Below are 14,858 nucleotides of genomic sequence, written 5' to 3'. Positions count from 1 at the left end.
GGTGGATGGAGGTTCAGACGGTAACCGAAGGAATGTCAAATTCCCATCCTGGGGAGCTCTGCCACGTTCTCTAAGACGTCAGCAAGATTCCCCCTAGAGTACAGGGACAATGACTAGTGGAGGAAGATGGTCTCCTGATGGACACTTGATATTGATGACTGTGTGTGCTTATGAACCTTCACACTCGAAATTGAAACTTAGCCTTCTGTTACAGGGTGCCTAAGAGTTGCCTCCTGGGAGCCTCCTCGTTCCTCACGTGCGGCCTCTCTCTAAGCCAAACTCAGCCTATAAATACATTGTCTGTCCCCCAGTGTGGGATATGACTCCAGGGTATGAGACTCCCTGGCACCGAGGGATTACTACCAAGTACCAACTAGCAATGCCACTGGAAAAAGACCTCGACCAAAATGAGGAAAAGATAAAAGAGAAATCAGTTGAGGTGCTAAGAGTCTGCAAAGGGAGGTGAGCCCAGAGGTTATCCCAGGGTTGATGCTTATGCATGTCTCAGCAGGGTCTCTCACTGCCAAAGTCGATGCTACCCCAGAGAGCTGGTGTCCTGAGTGTTCTGAAACATCCAGGCGCTGGAGCCAGGCAGACAGCTCAGGAGTTTGGTGCCCTGCCAGTGGTCCCTACTTTGGAATTTATGGTCCCGCCGAGTGCACTGACTTGGGCCCAGTTGTTTCCCCACACGTGGCTCTTCTGTCCTTCTATTTATGTCTGTAATTAGCACTGAAGTTAGTCCTGTAGAGGCCTGCGTGTCCTCCAGGTAGGTTGTAGACAGGCCTTGGTGGGCTGCTTCTAAGGGCAGCGTGGTGGGGAGGTGCCTGAGATTAGATAGGTAGAGGTGCAGGTCTGTTGATGGATGCAGCGCCTTTTGTTATCCATGCTCCAGCTCATAGACGTGTGTGTTTTTTTTCCTCCAGTTTTGGCTGCCGTACAGTTGCTCTAGGAATCATTGCACGGATACAGTTTCGTTTGTTTAGGAAAGACTTTTTGGAGTGGAGTCAGGATGAATTACGGTAAGTTCACATTTTTAAGAAACTGACAAAATGTTTCCCAAAGTGGCAGCACCGTTTTGCATTCTCACCGGAAATGTGTGAGGATTCCAGTTTTTCCACATTTTCTTTAACGGTTGGCATTACGTCTCTTGATTTTAGCCATTTTATTATCTATAGCAGATTTTAGCATGTATTTCCCTAGTGATGAAAAGGATCATACGTTTCTCCTTTGGTAAATGTGTATTCTCGTATTTCTCCCATTTTTAAGTGCTGTTTGCCTTTGTTTTAAAGAAGCATACAGTTCATGCACAGTGCACAATCGGTGGTATTTGGCACAATCACAAAGTCATGAGTTGATCCCCTCAGTCATCATTAGAGCATTTTCGTTAGTTCAATAATAATAATAAATGAAAAAAACAACTAGTAAAATACATCACCTCTTGATCTCTCTGTGCTTCCCCTGCTGTCCGCAGATCCCATTTCTAGGTATTTTTGCACAAATACTTTTTTTCCCTCTATACGTTGATTTATAGTGACATCTTACGTAGATGGACTCATACGTTATGTTACACAGTGCAATTAGGTGAGAGTAGTGCAAGCCTCCTGTATTTGTCCCGTTGTGTCTGGCTTGCTTCACTCAGCATCCCGTCCTCCAGTTCATCCATGTTGTCATCGGGTTCACGACTTGACTTCTTCACACCCCGGCACGATGTTCCTCCGTGTGAATACAGCACAGTGTGTTTCTCCAGTCACCGGCTGATGGACACCCGGGCTGTTTCCGGCTTCTGGCAGTTGGGATAACGGCACTCTGAAGGTAGGTGTGCAGGTGTCTGACATGTCAGTGCTCTCAGTTCTCCTGGGAATATGCCCAGTAGTGCTGTTGCAGGGTCCCGTGGCAAGTCTATATTCAGCTTCTTTAGGAACTGCCCGACAGTCCTCCACCGTGGCTGTGGCCTTCTGCATTCCCACCAACAGTGAATAAGTGTTCCTGTCTTTCCTCATCCTCTCCAACACTTGCACTTCTCTGACTTTTTCATAGTGGCTATTCTGATAGCTGTGAAATCACATTTGCGTTTCTCTAATCATTAATGATGTTGAATATTTTTTCATGTGTTTTTTGCCATTTGTATTTCTTCTTTGGACAAATGTCTATTCATGTCTTTTGCCCATTTTTCTATTGGGTCGTTTGTCTTTTTATTGTTGAGTTGTTACATCTCTCTCTATATCTTGTACATTAATCCCTAATTGGACATGTGGTGTCTAAGTGTTTTCTCCCATTGAATTGGCTGCCTTTTCCCCCGTTTGATAAAGTCCTGGGAGGTGCAAAAGTGTTTAATTTTCAGAAAGTCCCATTTATTTAATTTTTCTTTTGTCGTTTGTGCTTTGGGAGTAAGGTCCAAGAAACCACCACATACTACAAGGTCTTTAAGACATTTCTCTACATTTTCTACTAGTAGTTTTATGGTCCTTTTTTTTTTTTTAGAGAAACAATAAATGTATAATAGTTGTGAACTTAAAAAACATGTAACATCTCACTCTACCACCAGTAACTTGTATTGTTTTTAAACCTTTTAAACTAATGATTAAAGAACATTGTCAAAATATTACTACTAAACAAAGTATTTTTCCTCTAACCAATACAATTATTATCTTTATATCATTTATATATGAACATACATAAAAAAGTCTATAGCAAAAGTTGCGAACTTACAAAGCAAACATGCATAACGTCATGCAGGGGTCCCATACATCAACCCTCCACCAAAACCTTGTATTGTCATGGGACGTTTGCTGCAAACTATGAAAGAACACTGTCAAAATCTTACCACTAATCATAGTTCTTATCTTACATTTGGTGTGTTTTTTGGCCAAACCACCCTATTATTTTTTAAATATGTATATTTTTATGACAAAAGTTGTAAACTTATCAAACAATTATGCACATGTGCAGAAATCTGATTATTGTCATGTCCATAGCGTACATTTGGCTCACTTTTCCATACTGCCTCAGTATCAACACAGTACATCTTTTGCATAGATGCAAGAATAGTATATTATGACTACTAACCACAGTCCATAGGTCCCTCCAGCTGTATTATTCCCATGCTTCTCCACATTCCCAACACCTGCCCTGGTAATATACATTTGTTGTAGCTCACAAAGGACACTCGTGCATCTGTGCCATCAACCACAATTCTCACCCACCTCTTGGTTTACCGTGCTATCCAGTTCCTAGATCATTCCCAAGCATTCCGTCAATTGGCATTTACATAACTAGACTACGATTTTCAGTCACATCCCCATTTATAAAGTAGCTGTTACTCACTGTGTGTTACCATCCACTCTATACATTTCCCCAATTTTACAGCACAGCTAACTAAAACTTCTACATACATTAAACATCAGTAGTCCACTCAGTTCCCCTCTTTTCTCCTTCAAGAATCCACCCCCTACCACTCGGTCTTGAAGATATTTTCCAATAATTTCTTCTAGAAGTTTTACGGTTCTTGTTTTCATTTTTAGTTTTTTGATCCATTTTGAGTTAATTTTTGGATAAGGTGTGAGATAGGTGTCCTCTTTTCCTTCTTTCAGCTATGGATGTCCAATTCTTTCAGCACCGTTTGTTGAATGGATTGTTCTGCCCAAGCTGTGTGAGTTTGACAGGCTAGTCAACAATCACTTGACCATACCTGTGAGGGTCTGTTTGTGAACCAGAAATTTGGTTCCACTGGTCTATTGTGTCTGTCTTTAGGCCAGTACCACGCTGTTTTTACCACTATAGGTAGGTATTATGATTTAAAGTCTGGAGATGAGGGTTTGCTTTTCCTTTTTATGGTGTTTCTGGCTATTCAAGACTCCTTTCCCTTCCAAATAAATTTAATGATTGTGTTTTCAATTTTTTCTTTAATGCTGGTGGAATTTTTATCAGGATTGCATTAACTCTGTATATCAATTTGAGTAGAACTGGTATCTTAATGATATTTAGCCTTCTAATCCATGAGCATGGAGTGTGCTTCCAGTTATTTAGGCCTTTTTTAATTTGTTTTAACACTGAGGTGCAGTTTTCTGAATACAAGTGCTTTCCATCATTGGTTAAGTTTATTCCTATTTGAGTTTTATCTGTCGTATTATTTTCCCCACTTTTTTGACACTCTTGGTTACTTTTTTTGATATAATCTTCATTTCTAGACTCTCTTCCAGGCCTCTCTCTCCTGTCTTTCTTTTGCACACCCTTTAGTATCTCCTGAAATTCTAGTCTCTTGCTTAGAAATTCTATCAGTTTCTGTTTATCTGTGAATATTCTAATTTCACCCTCATTTTTGAAAGGCAGTCTTGCTGGATATAAGATTCTTGGCTGGAAGTTTTTCTCTTGTAATATCTTTAATATATCAGACCACTGTCTTCTTGCCTCCATGGTTTCTGGTGAGAAATCCGTACTTAACCTTACTGAATATCCCTTATATGTTATGCATTGGTTTTCTCTTGCTGCTCTCAGAATTCTCTGTCTTTGGCCTTTGACGTTCTGATGAGTATGTGTCGGAGTCGGTCTATTCGGATTTTCTCGGATGGGAGTATGTTGTACTTCCTGGACAGCGATACCTATTTTCTTCAATAGGGTTGGGAATTTTTCTACCATTATTTCTTTAAATAGTCCTTCTGCCCCTTTTCCCTTCTCTTCTCCTTCTGGGACACCCATGACACATATGTTTGCATGCCTTTTGCTGTCATTTAGTTCCCTGAGACCTTTTACAATTTTTTTCCATTCTTTTCTTCAACTCTTCTTTTGTAAGTTCACTTTCAGAGGCCATTTCTTCAAGCTCACCAATCCTTTCTTCTGCCTCCTCAAACCTGCTATTATATGATTCCAGTGTTTTTTTTAATTTCATGAGTTGCACCTTCTTCATTCCCATAAGATCTGCTATTTTTCTATGTCTGCTTTCAAAGTCTTCTTTGTGCTCCTCCAATGTCGTCTTAATATCCTTAATCTCTTTAGCCATCTCATTGAATTTATTAAGGGGATTTGTTTGAACATGTATAATTAGTTGTCTCAACTCCTTTATGTCATCTGGAGGCTTATCTTGTTCTTTTAACTGGGCCGTAGCTTCCTGTTTCTTGGTGTGGATTGTAATTTTTTGTTGGTGTCTTTGCATCTGGCTTCCTAGAGTATTTATTCTGGGTGCAATCTTTCTCTTTAGTTTAGGGCTTCCTATCCTTCCTCCCTTGCTGATTGTGCAGTAGGAGCCAAGCATGTAGTTGTTGCTGTGAGCTGTGGAGTTTCAAGCCCCCTTCATTGTGCCGGGACCAGTGAAGCTTCTTCCAACTTTCTCCTTTGCCAGGGGTAGGGACAGAGTCACAGCCCCTGTGACTGGAATAATCCACATGCAGGCCTAGACTGTAGTTGCCCAGAGAGACTGATGGAGCCTCACATCCCTTTCTCCCCTGCCTGGGGCAGGGATGGAGCTGCAGGTGTGGGCAGCAATCTATGCAGTGCGGGTCCTAAGATGACCACAGTGGCGCTGGTAGACTTCTGATTTTCAGTCTGTGCCAGCCAGAGTTCCCTGCAGTTACCTGTACAGGCTGGTGCAGGGCTCCTCAGTGTCCTCCCTGCCAGAGGCAGGGCTGAAACTTAGGCAGGCTGCAGGCTGATCTGCGGGAAAGAAACTGGTTCCTGCTGACCCTGAGAGTTTCAGTCAGCCCGGCTTCCCCTCAGGCTGGGGGTGGAGTCAGAATGGCGTCTGCTGGCCTGTTTCTGACTTTCGGCTTGGCTCGTTCTCACCCTTCCTGTTCCCAGGGTTATCTCTTAGCCAGCCAAGTCTCCCAATCAGTAGGCGAAATGGGCAGCCAACTGTCTTCTCCTGTTTCTGGGAAGTGGATCTTCCAATTCCTGTCACAGAGCAGCTCCTGGGGCGGCTCGTGCCGCCAGAGTAGGATGATCACGGGCCTCCCTGGCTTGGCCGGTAATTTCCCAGAGAGGCTGGCTCAGGTCCCCGCAGCTTCCTCCCTGCTGGCTGGTGGTGGCACTGGGGCCTAGGCTGGAGCTGCAATGTGATCTTGGTGGGAAGAAGCCGGTCCCCGCCAGCACTGGGATCCTCAGTCCACCCCGCTTCCCCTCGTGACAGGCGTGGAGTTAAGATGGCAGCTCCCGGCCTCTTTCTGACTTGGACAGGCTCAAACTTCTTCTCAGGATTATACTGTAGCCCGCTGAATTTCCTCATCAGTAGCTGAAGTTGGTGCCCATCCATCTCTTCCTCACCCATGTTTTTAAAAATTGTATTTACTTATTTATTTATTTATTTCTCTCCCCTTCCTCCCCCACCCCGGGAATCTGTGTGTCTTTTTGTTGCATCATCTTGTCGTGTCAGCTCTCCGTGTGTGCCACACCACTACTGGGCACTCTGCACTTTGTTTTGCGCTGGGCCGCTCTCCTTACGGGGCACACACCCTGCGCGTGGGTGTCCTGCGTGGCACGGCACTCCTTGCGCGCATCAGCACTGCACATGGGCCAGCTCCACACGGGTCAAGGAGGCCCGGGGTTTGAACTGTGGACCTCCCATGTGGTAGACGGACGCCCTAACCACTGGGCCAAGTCTGCCGCCTCTCACCAGTTTTGGGAAGTGGAGCTTTGATTCCAGCCTTGGAGCTGCTCCTGAGGCGGCTTGTACCTCCAGTGGAGGATGGCACCGGCCCCCAGGGTGTGGAGCCTCTACTTACGAGTCTTCTCTGCAGACGGGCATCTCCTCCTTCCACTCCCCCAAGGATGTTGCAGGAAGCTCTTCTGGCCTCCTGGAGCCCCCAGATGATGCTTCAGCTGGCTCAGAGAGCTCTGGGTGTTTGCTAACTGCCCTGTAGCAGGAGCGGACTGTAGGAGCCCCTTACTCCTCTGCCATCTTCCTGGTTCTCCGGTACTTGCTTTGACATTTAGGTGTTTGATCCATTTTGAGTTGATTCTTGTATGGAGAGTGAGATGGGGGTCTTTTTTAAATTCTTTTGGTTATTTATAACCTGTTCTATAGGAATTTGTTGAAGAGTCTGTTTTTTCCCATTAACACAGACTTGGTAGGCTTGTCAAAAACTGCTTGACCATAGAGGTGAGAGTATATTTCTGTACTCTCAATCTTATTGCACTGATTGGTGTATCTCTTTTTATGGCAGTGTCATGCTGATTTGTCCACTGTAGCTTTGTAATATGTTTCAAGGTCAGTGAAATTTTTCCTACGTTGGTCTTCTTTTTCAGAATACTTTTGGCGCCTCGTGTGCACTTTCCCTTCCAAATGATTTGGCAATTGTCTTTCCTATTTCTGTAAAGTAGACTGTTGGAATTCTCATTGGTATGGCAGTGAATATATCAATCAATCTGGGTACGATTCACCTCTTTATGATATTTAGTCTTCCAGTCCATGAACACGGAATGTCTTTCCAATTGTTTCGGTCTTTTTAAATTTCTTTTAGCATTGTTTTGTAATTTTCTCCTTATAGGTCCTGTGCTGCTTTTGTTAAATCGATTGCTAGATGTTGGAGTCTTTTTGTTGCTCTTGTACATGAAATTTTCCCCTGATTTCCTCCTCAGGTTGTGCAGCGCTAGTGTACCTAAACATTACTGATTTCTCCGTGTCGATCTTGCTGCCTGTCACTGTGCTGAACTCAGTTATTAGCTCAAGTAGCTTCGGTGTAGACATTTCAGAATTTCCTAAATATAAGATCATGCCTTCCGAAAACAGAGTTTTCCTTCCTCTTTTCTTATTTGGATGCCTTTATTTTTTTTTCTAGTTGCTCTACCTAGAGCGTCTATTGCAATGTCAAAGAACAATGGTGCTAGTGGACATCCTTGTCTTGTTCCCGGTCTCAGAGAAAAAGCTTTCAGCCATTCCCCCTGGGTACGATGTTAGCTGTGGGTTTTTTCTTATGTGCCTGTTACCATATTCAGGAATTTCCCTTCTACTCGTCTGTTTTGAAATGTTTTTATAAGAAACAGTGTTGGATTTTGTCAAATGCTTTTTCTGCCTTGATTGAGACGATCATTTGGTTTCATTTTGTTCACTTTGTTAATGTGGTGTATTTCATTGATTGATTTTCTTATGTTGAACCAGCTTTGCCTACCGAATAAATCCCATTTGGTTTTGATAGATAAGTCTTTTGATGTGCTGCTGGATTCGATTTATAAATATTTTGTTGAGAATTTTTGCATCAATCTTAATTAGAGAGATTGGTCTGTAATTTTCTTTTCCTTCCAGTGTCTTTGTTTGGCTTTGGTATTACGGTGATGTTGGCTTCCTAAAATGTGTTGGGTTATTTTTCTTCCTCTTCAATATTTGGAAGAGTTTAAGCAGGATTGGTGTTAATTCTTTTTGAAATGTTTAGGAGAATTCACCTGGGAAGGCAGATGGTCCTGGAGTTTTCTCTGTTGGGAGATTTTTGAAAACAGATTCAGTGTCTTTAATTGTAATTGGTTTGTTAAGTTCTTATGTATCTTGTAGTGTCAATGTAGGTTAGGTTGTGCATTTCTAGAAATGTGAGCATTTCATCTAGGTTGATTAGTTTATTGACATACAGCGTCTGGGAATATCTTCTTATGATCCTTTCTAGTTCTTGGGTTGCCCCTTTTCATTTCAAATTGTATGTATTAGGTTCTTCTTTTTTTTTTTTCCTTTGTTAATCTTGCTAGGAGTTTGTGAATTTTACTAATCTTCTCAAAGAATCTGCTTTTGTTTTGATTTTCTCTATTTCTTTTTCTTCTCAATTTCATTTATTTCTTCTCTAATCTTTATTATTTCTTCTCTTTTTTTTGAGGACTGGTTTGCTGTTCTTTTTCTAATTTCTCATTTTGTTCCCTTAATTCTTTGAGTTTCGCTCTTTTTTCTTTTTTAATACAGGCTTTTAGGTCTATAACTTTCCCTCTCAAGACTGCCTTTGCTGTATCCCATTAGTTTTGATAAATTGTGGTCTCATTTTCATTTGTCTGATTTCACTTGCACTTTCTTCTTTCACCCAGTAATTATCTTAGAGTGTGTTGTTTAACCTGCACACATTTGCCAAGTTACCTTTTGCCTGTCTGTTATTGATTTTATTTCATTCCCCTATGATCTGAGAAGATGCTTTATATAATTTCAGTCTTTTTATATTTATTGAGAGCTGCATTATGCCCTACCATGTGGTCTATCCTGGAGAAGGATCCTTGGGCACGTGTAAAGAATGTATATCCCAGTGAATTTGAATGCTGCCTTCTGTCTATGTCTGTTAGGTCTAACTCATTGATCGTATTGTTTCAGTTCCCTCTTTCCTCGTTGGTCTTCCATCTAGTTCCATCTAATGATGTGAGAGGTATTTTGAAGTCACCAATGATTATTGTAGAGATGTCTGTTTCTCCCTTCAGTTTTCCCAGAGTTTCTTTCATGTATTTTGGGGACCTCGGTTAGGTGCGTAGATATTTATGCCTGTGACATCTTTTTTTAAAAAAATTATTTATTTATTATTATTTTTTTAAATTACATTAAAAAAAATATGAGGTCCCATTCAACCCCACCGCCCCCGCCCCCCACTCCCCCCGCAGCAACACTCTCTCCCATCATCATGACACATCCATTGCACCTGGTAAGTTCATCTCTGAGCATCACTGCACCCCATAGTCAATGGTCCACATCATAGCCCAGACTCTCTCACGTTCCATCCAGTGGGCCCTGGGGGGATCTACAATGTCCCGTAATTGTCCGTGAAGCACTATCCAGGACAACTCCCCGTCCCGAAAACGCCTCCACATCTCCTCTCTTCCTCCCGTTCCCCACACCCAGCAGCCACCATGGCTACCGTTCCCACACCCATTCCACATTTTCTCTGTGGACATTGGATTGGTTGTGTCCATTGCACACCTATGTCAAGTGAGGGCTTAGATTCCACATGGGCACTGGATGCACTCCTCCCGCTTCCAGTTGTAGACACTCTAGGCTCCATGTTGTGGTGGTTGACCTTCTTCAACTCCACGTTAGCTGAGTGGAGTAAGTCCAGTAAATCAAAGTGTAGGAGCTGAAGTCTGTTGAGGCTCTGGGCCTGGGTGTCATATTATCAGTCCAGAGATTCAAATCCCCTACATATATCTTAAACCCAGCACCAACTACAATTCCAGTAAAGTAGCATGCAAGTCTTGTGAAAAGAGATCCCCTCTGAGTCCAATTCCATCACGCAGAAACACCAGCTCCAAAGAAGGGCCATCTGTCATGGCAGTGAACCCCTTCTGCCATGACCATAGAACCCGTGGGTCTCTTTATCCCTCAAAAGAACCAATACCTGGGGTTGTATCTACCTTATCTGTCTCTTAGACTCTGTTCAGTTGTACATAGGGGTATTCCTTCTGACAACCTCCAGACTCTTTTTTAGAGGCTCACAGCCTTATAATCTCATTTCTCCTTTCCATTTCCCCCTTACATTAGGTCAAACAGCCTCCCGAAGTCATGTTATTATATGTAGACAGGTATATTCTGCTGTTCCGCATTGAATCTTTAATTCAAGGTCATTTTCTAGTTGCTTCTTCAGCTGGTATGTGGTAGTGATCCCTCGGTGCCAGGGAGGCTCATCCCCGGGTGTCGTGTCCCACGCTGGGGGGAATGCATCGCATCTACACGCTGAGTTTGGCTGTGAGAGTGGCCACATTGGAGTAACATGAAGGCTGTCAGGAGGAAACCCCCAGGCACAATGCTACTCTAGGCCTTGTTCTTATTGCAGGTGTATAGGCTCAAAAGTGCAGCCATTAGTATCAAGAGCCCACTGTTGGGCCGTCCTTCCTTCCTGGTTCTTGCCGTTGCACCTGGAGGATTGCCGCTGCTCTCCCAGGGCCCACAACAGTGACCCCCCGGCCAGGAGCCCAGTACCCCCCCACCTGTTGTTTTTAATTGTTTCCACTATGAGTATATGTAGACATTACCATATACCCTGGGCAAATGCCCTGTATAACTCCCTGTCAACCATATATATCCTGTCAATAACATCCCATATCAGTATTCCTCCACTGCCATTGTTGAACCACTCTGTGATCCAAAACTTCCCGTAAAGTGAATCCCAACATAATGTCAGCTTCAGAAGAGTCTTAGATCACCGAAATTCATATATACAATATACAGTATTTCCCCAGATCCACGATAAAACCTTTTCCCTTCCACAGCAATAATCTTTTAACTTATTCATATCATATTTCCTGAAACTGATGTACAGATTCGGAAACTATAGTTTTCAAACAAGGTGACATTTGTGCTTACTGTGTGTTCCATACTTTAGGTTGTACAGTTTTCTAAATTTTTTAGTTATCCTATGTTTTGTCTTATGGTTTTCATTATTAGTCTGTCGTCCCCTATATGTTTTTTGTGTAATATTAGCTGTTTTATATTCATCCTCGTGTACTCTCACATAGCTCCTGCCTGTGACCTCTTGTTTGTTGATTGTCCCTTTTGTTAATATTTCATGGCCGTGTGTATCTCTTCTTACTTTTTTGCATTTATAGTCTGTTTTGTCCAATATTAGGATAGCTACCCCTGCTCTTTTTTGGTTACCATTTGGATGGAGTATCTTTTTCCGACCTTTCGCTTTCAGGTCTCTGGTTTGGCATACAGTGTGTTTACGTATTGCTTGGCTGAGCAGCCTTGGTATAAATTTCCCCTGAAGAGTGACACTGATGGAGAGGAGAGGGGAGGGTCTTGGACTCTGGGATGGCAGAGGTGATACCACACTTGGGACATGTGATGAGCGGGAGTTGTGAAGGAAAGAGGTTGACATAATGATTTTATGATATTATATGATTTAATGATTCATTATGACCCCTACCCTCAACACTGTCCAGTACCGACAGCTGCATATCAAGAAATGGCAGCTTCCTGGTGCTCTTCTTTTTTTCTCTCTAATAACTTTTTTAAAAAAGATTTGATTTATTTCTTTCTCTCCCTTCCTCCTCCCCCCGCCCCATTGTCTGCTGTCCCTGTCTGTTCCCCGTGTGTTCTTAGCAGCACTGGGAAACTGCGTCTCTTTTTTTGTTGCGTCATCTTGCTGCATCAGCTGTGTGTGTGGCGCCAATCCTTGGCGGGATGCACTTTATTCACGTGGGGCGGCTCTCCTTGTGGGGCGCGCTCCTTCTGTATGGGGCACCCCTACCTGGGGGCCCCCGTGCGTGGCGCAGCACTCCTTGTGCGCGGCGGCACTGCGTGTCGGCCAGCTTACCCCACGGGTCAGGAGGCCCTGGTGATTGAACCCTGAACCCTCCGTAAGTAGAGGGACGCTGTAGCAGTTGAGACACATCTGCTTCCTGCCATTTTTTTTGGTAAAGCCACTAGCAACCTTTACCTTTGCCTTTAAATTAAAAAAAAAAAGATTGTTTGGTTTAAAAAGCATACATTTTTTTACTTTAGTAAATTTTAACCTAAAACAGTTATAAAAAATACTCTAAAATATAATAAAACCCGTTATATTTATTTTAATTTTAATATTAGAAAATAAAAAAAGGAACTTATCCATTCACTCATTCCAAGTGATCACTGCAAGTACATTTTCCTTCAGGCTTTGTTTTCGTTGGTATTTTACATACATATTATTACAGAATTTTATGTAACCTCAGTTTGGGACAAGGTGCCATGGGGTGACCTGGGCCCTGAACAGGCCTCCACTGGGGCAGAGGGCCCTCAGCACTTGGGCAGCTCCCAGTCGCGCCTGCTGAGTACCCACTAGATAGAAAGCTGGGCCAGAGGTGCTCCCCTGCTTGCATGGGGGGGCACCCCAGAGTGCCTCTGTCTTTATTATGGGTTGCATCGTGGCCTCCCACAATGACATGTCAGGTCCTAATCTCCTACACTATGGCTGTGAACTCATTTATGAACATGACCTTCAAAGATCCCATTCACGACAGTGAAGCCAGTCTGCATAAGGGTGGACCTCAACTCAGTACGACTGGAGTGCTTATGAGTAGAGGAAATTGGGACCCACTCAGGAGTGGGAGACAGAGAAGAGATGGCCAGGTGGTGGAGGCAGGGATGCAGTTGTGCGTTGCTGGCAACCTGCCACAAGAATGCTGCTGACCGTAAAAGTGATCCTGCTGACATGCCGATTTTGGACATCTAGCCTCTCACCCTGCAAGACCATAAATTCCTGTTGTTTAAGGCACTGAGGCAGTGGTATTTGTTAGAGCAGCCCAGCAAGTGAAGAGTGTTAATGTAACCTTTCCCCTGGAAAGCTTACCCTGAGGCAGTCAAGGCCACCCCAAACTCTCCACCCCTCTCAGTACTTAACTGGTGAAACTCCTTGTTGACCTTAAGGTGATTGGGAGGGCAGGGATCAGTCCTGCAGGACTGATGTTGAACAGTTCCAAGCACACACTTCACCAGAATGCATTGGGAATGGACATGTGGCCTTACAGTAGAGCCCTCTCCTCGTCTCTGTTGGCTGAAAGTGACTCTAGTGGCCTGGAGAGTCTGGTACAAGTCCCCAGCTTCCTCCATGTTGGAGTCGTGGCTTGAGCCCAGTCTAGGTCAGCAGTCACACCTGCGTGGAAAGAAGCCTGTCCCTACCTTCACTGTGAATTTAAAGTAGCCCTGCTTCCTCTTACGCTGGAGGCATTGTTTAAATGAAGGCTGCCAGTCTCTTTCTGAGTTGTGCGGATCCAATCTTCAGCTGTACTTCATCCAGCCAAATTTACTCATCAGTGACTGAAGTAGGCACCCAGTCATTTCTTCCTCCCCTGTTTATGGGAAATGAAGCTTCCAACTCCATCCAGGAACTAGTTCCCAAGGCATCTTGCCCTGCCAGTGGGGACTGGGCACCAGGCTCCGCAGCATGTAGTGCTTTCCTCATGAATCTTCAGTGCAGATATGCAGTCTCCTCCTCCCGTTCTTCCAAGGATCTTGTAGAATGCTCTTCAGGCCTCCTGGGTCCCACAAACAGGTTGAATTGCCAGGTAGCTCTGGATGATTCTTAACTGCCCTGAAGGGAACTCCCTACTCTGCCAACATCTTACCCTTCTTACAGTACACGTATTCTCCAGGTTCCCTATTAAGGAAACTAATTAGTGCATTTCATGCAACCATTGATTTAGTGATTCCATGAGTGGATATAACTATCAGTACTCTGGTGGAGCTTTGGAAACCATCACAATTGCTCTTTTGTCCACAATATTTTCCTCTACCTGAGGATGGGTGGGATCAAGGGAGTTCACTTCTGCCCAGTAGTGTATCAAAAATTGGGAATAAAGCTCACTGAGAGCAATCTGAAATGGGAGGTGAAACTTCATCATGAGGAGATTGTTGTTGTTGTAGCTTCATTCAAATTTAGTGCTAATTTGGCCCCAGCATTGATTCAAGTATTCAGCTAAGTTCTGGGAGCTTGTCAAGACTGGAAACACCAGAGCACCTACCCAGGTATTAGTTGCATTATAGTCATCAGACTGTGCAGATTTTTTTATTTTTATTTATTTATTTATTCATTTTCTTTTTAAAAAGTTACTTTGATTACGTGAATGTTACATAAAATTATAGGGGTTTCTCACATACCCCAATCCCTACACCTCCCACATTTTCCCATATTAGCAGTATCCGTCATTTGTGTGGTCTGTATCTATCACTGCAATGTCATTCAGGCAATGCCCAAGTCCCAAAATTACCCCGGTATTACACCTGATTTTCCCTCTCCCTGCCCTCAGAACCTCCTGTGACCCCTGCCTCCACATCAGTCATATAAGTTCTTACATTGCTAGAATCACAGTAAGTCTATAGTCGATTATCAGTAATTCTATTTTAGTGCATAGTTCACTCCTCAATCCTGAGTATTCTGGGATGGTGATGCCCACTCCACATCTAATTGAGAGGGGGCTTTGATTCCGTAGGGCAGATGGATGGG

The 14,858-nt window shown here is 43.5% G+C and overlaps 1 long non-coding RNA gene across 1 annotated transcript in view; it reads left to right on the top strand.

Moving 5' to 3' along the window:
• Positions 1-214: 214 nt before the first annotated feature.
• LOC131277416 (uncharacterized) overlaps positions 215-14,858 on the top strand; it is a 52,844-nt gene continuing 38,200 nt past the window's right edge. The window contains exons 1-3 of the long non-coding RNA XR_009184586.2: positions 215-462; positions 924-1,019; positions 1,640-1,812. This is a non-coding gene — a long non-coding RNA (uncharacterized lncRNA). The remainder of the gene's footprint in view (positions 463-923; positions 1,020-1,639; positions 1,813-14,858) is intronic.

Source organism: Dasypus novemcinctus, assembly GCF_030445035.2.
Source record: "Dasypus novemcinctus isolate mDasNov1 chromosome 12 unlocalized genomic scaffold, mDasNov1.1.hap2 SUPER_12_unloc_4, whole genome shotgun sequence".
Taxonomy (NCBI): Eukaryota; Metazoa; Chordata; class Mammalia; order Cingulata; family Dasypodidae; genus Dasypus; species Dasypus novemcinctus.
Note: the sequence above shows the minus strand (reverse complement) of the source record. Positions and strands in the feature narration are given on the sequence as shown.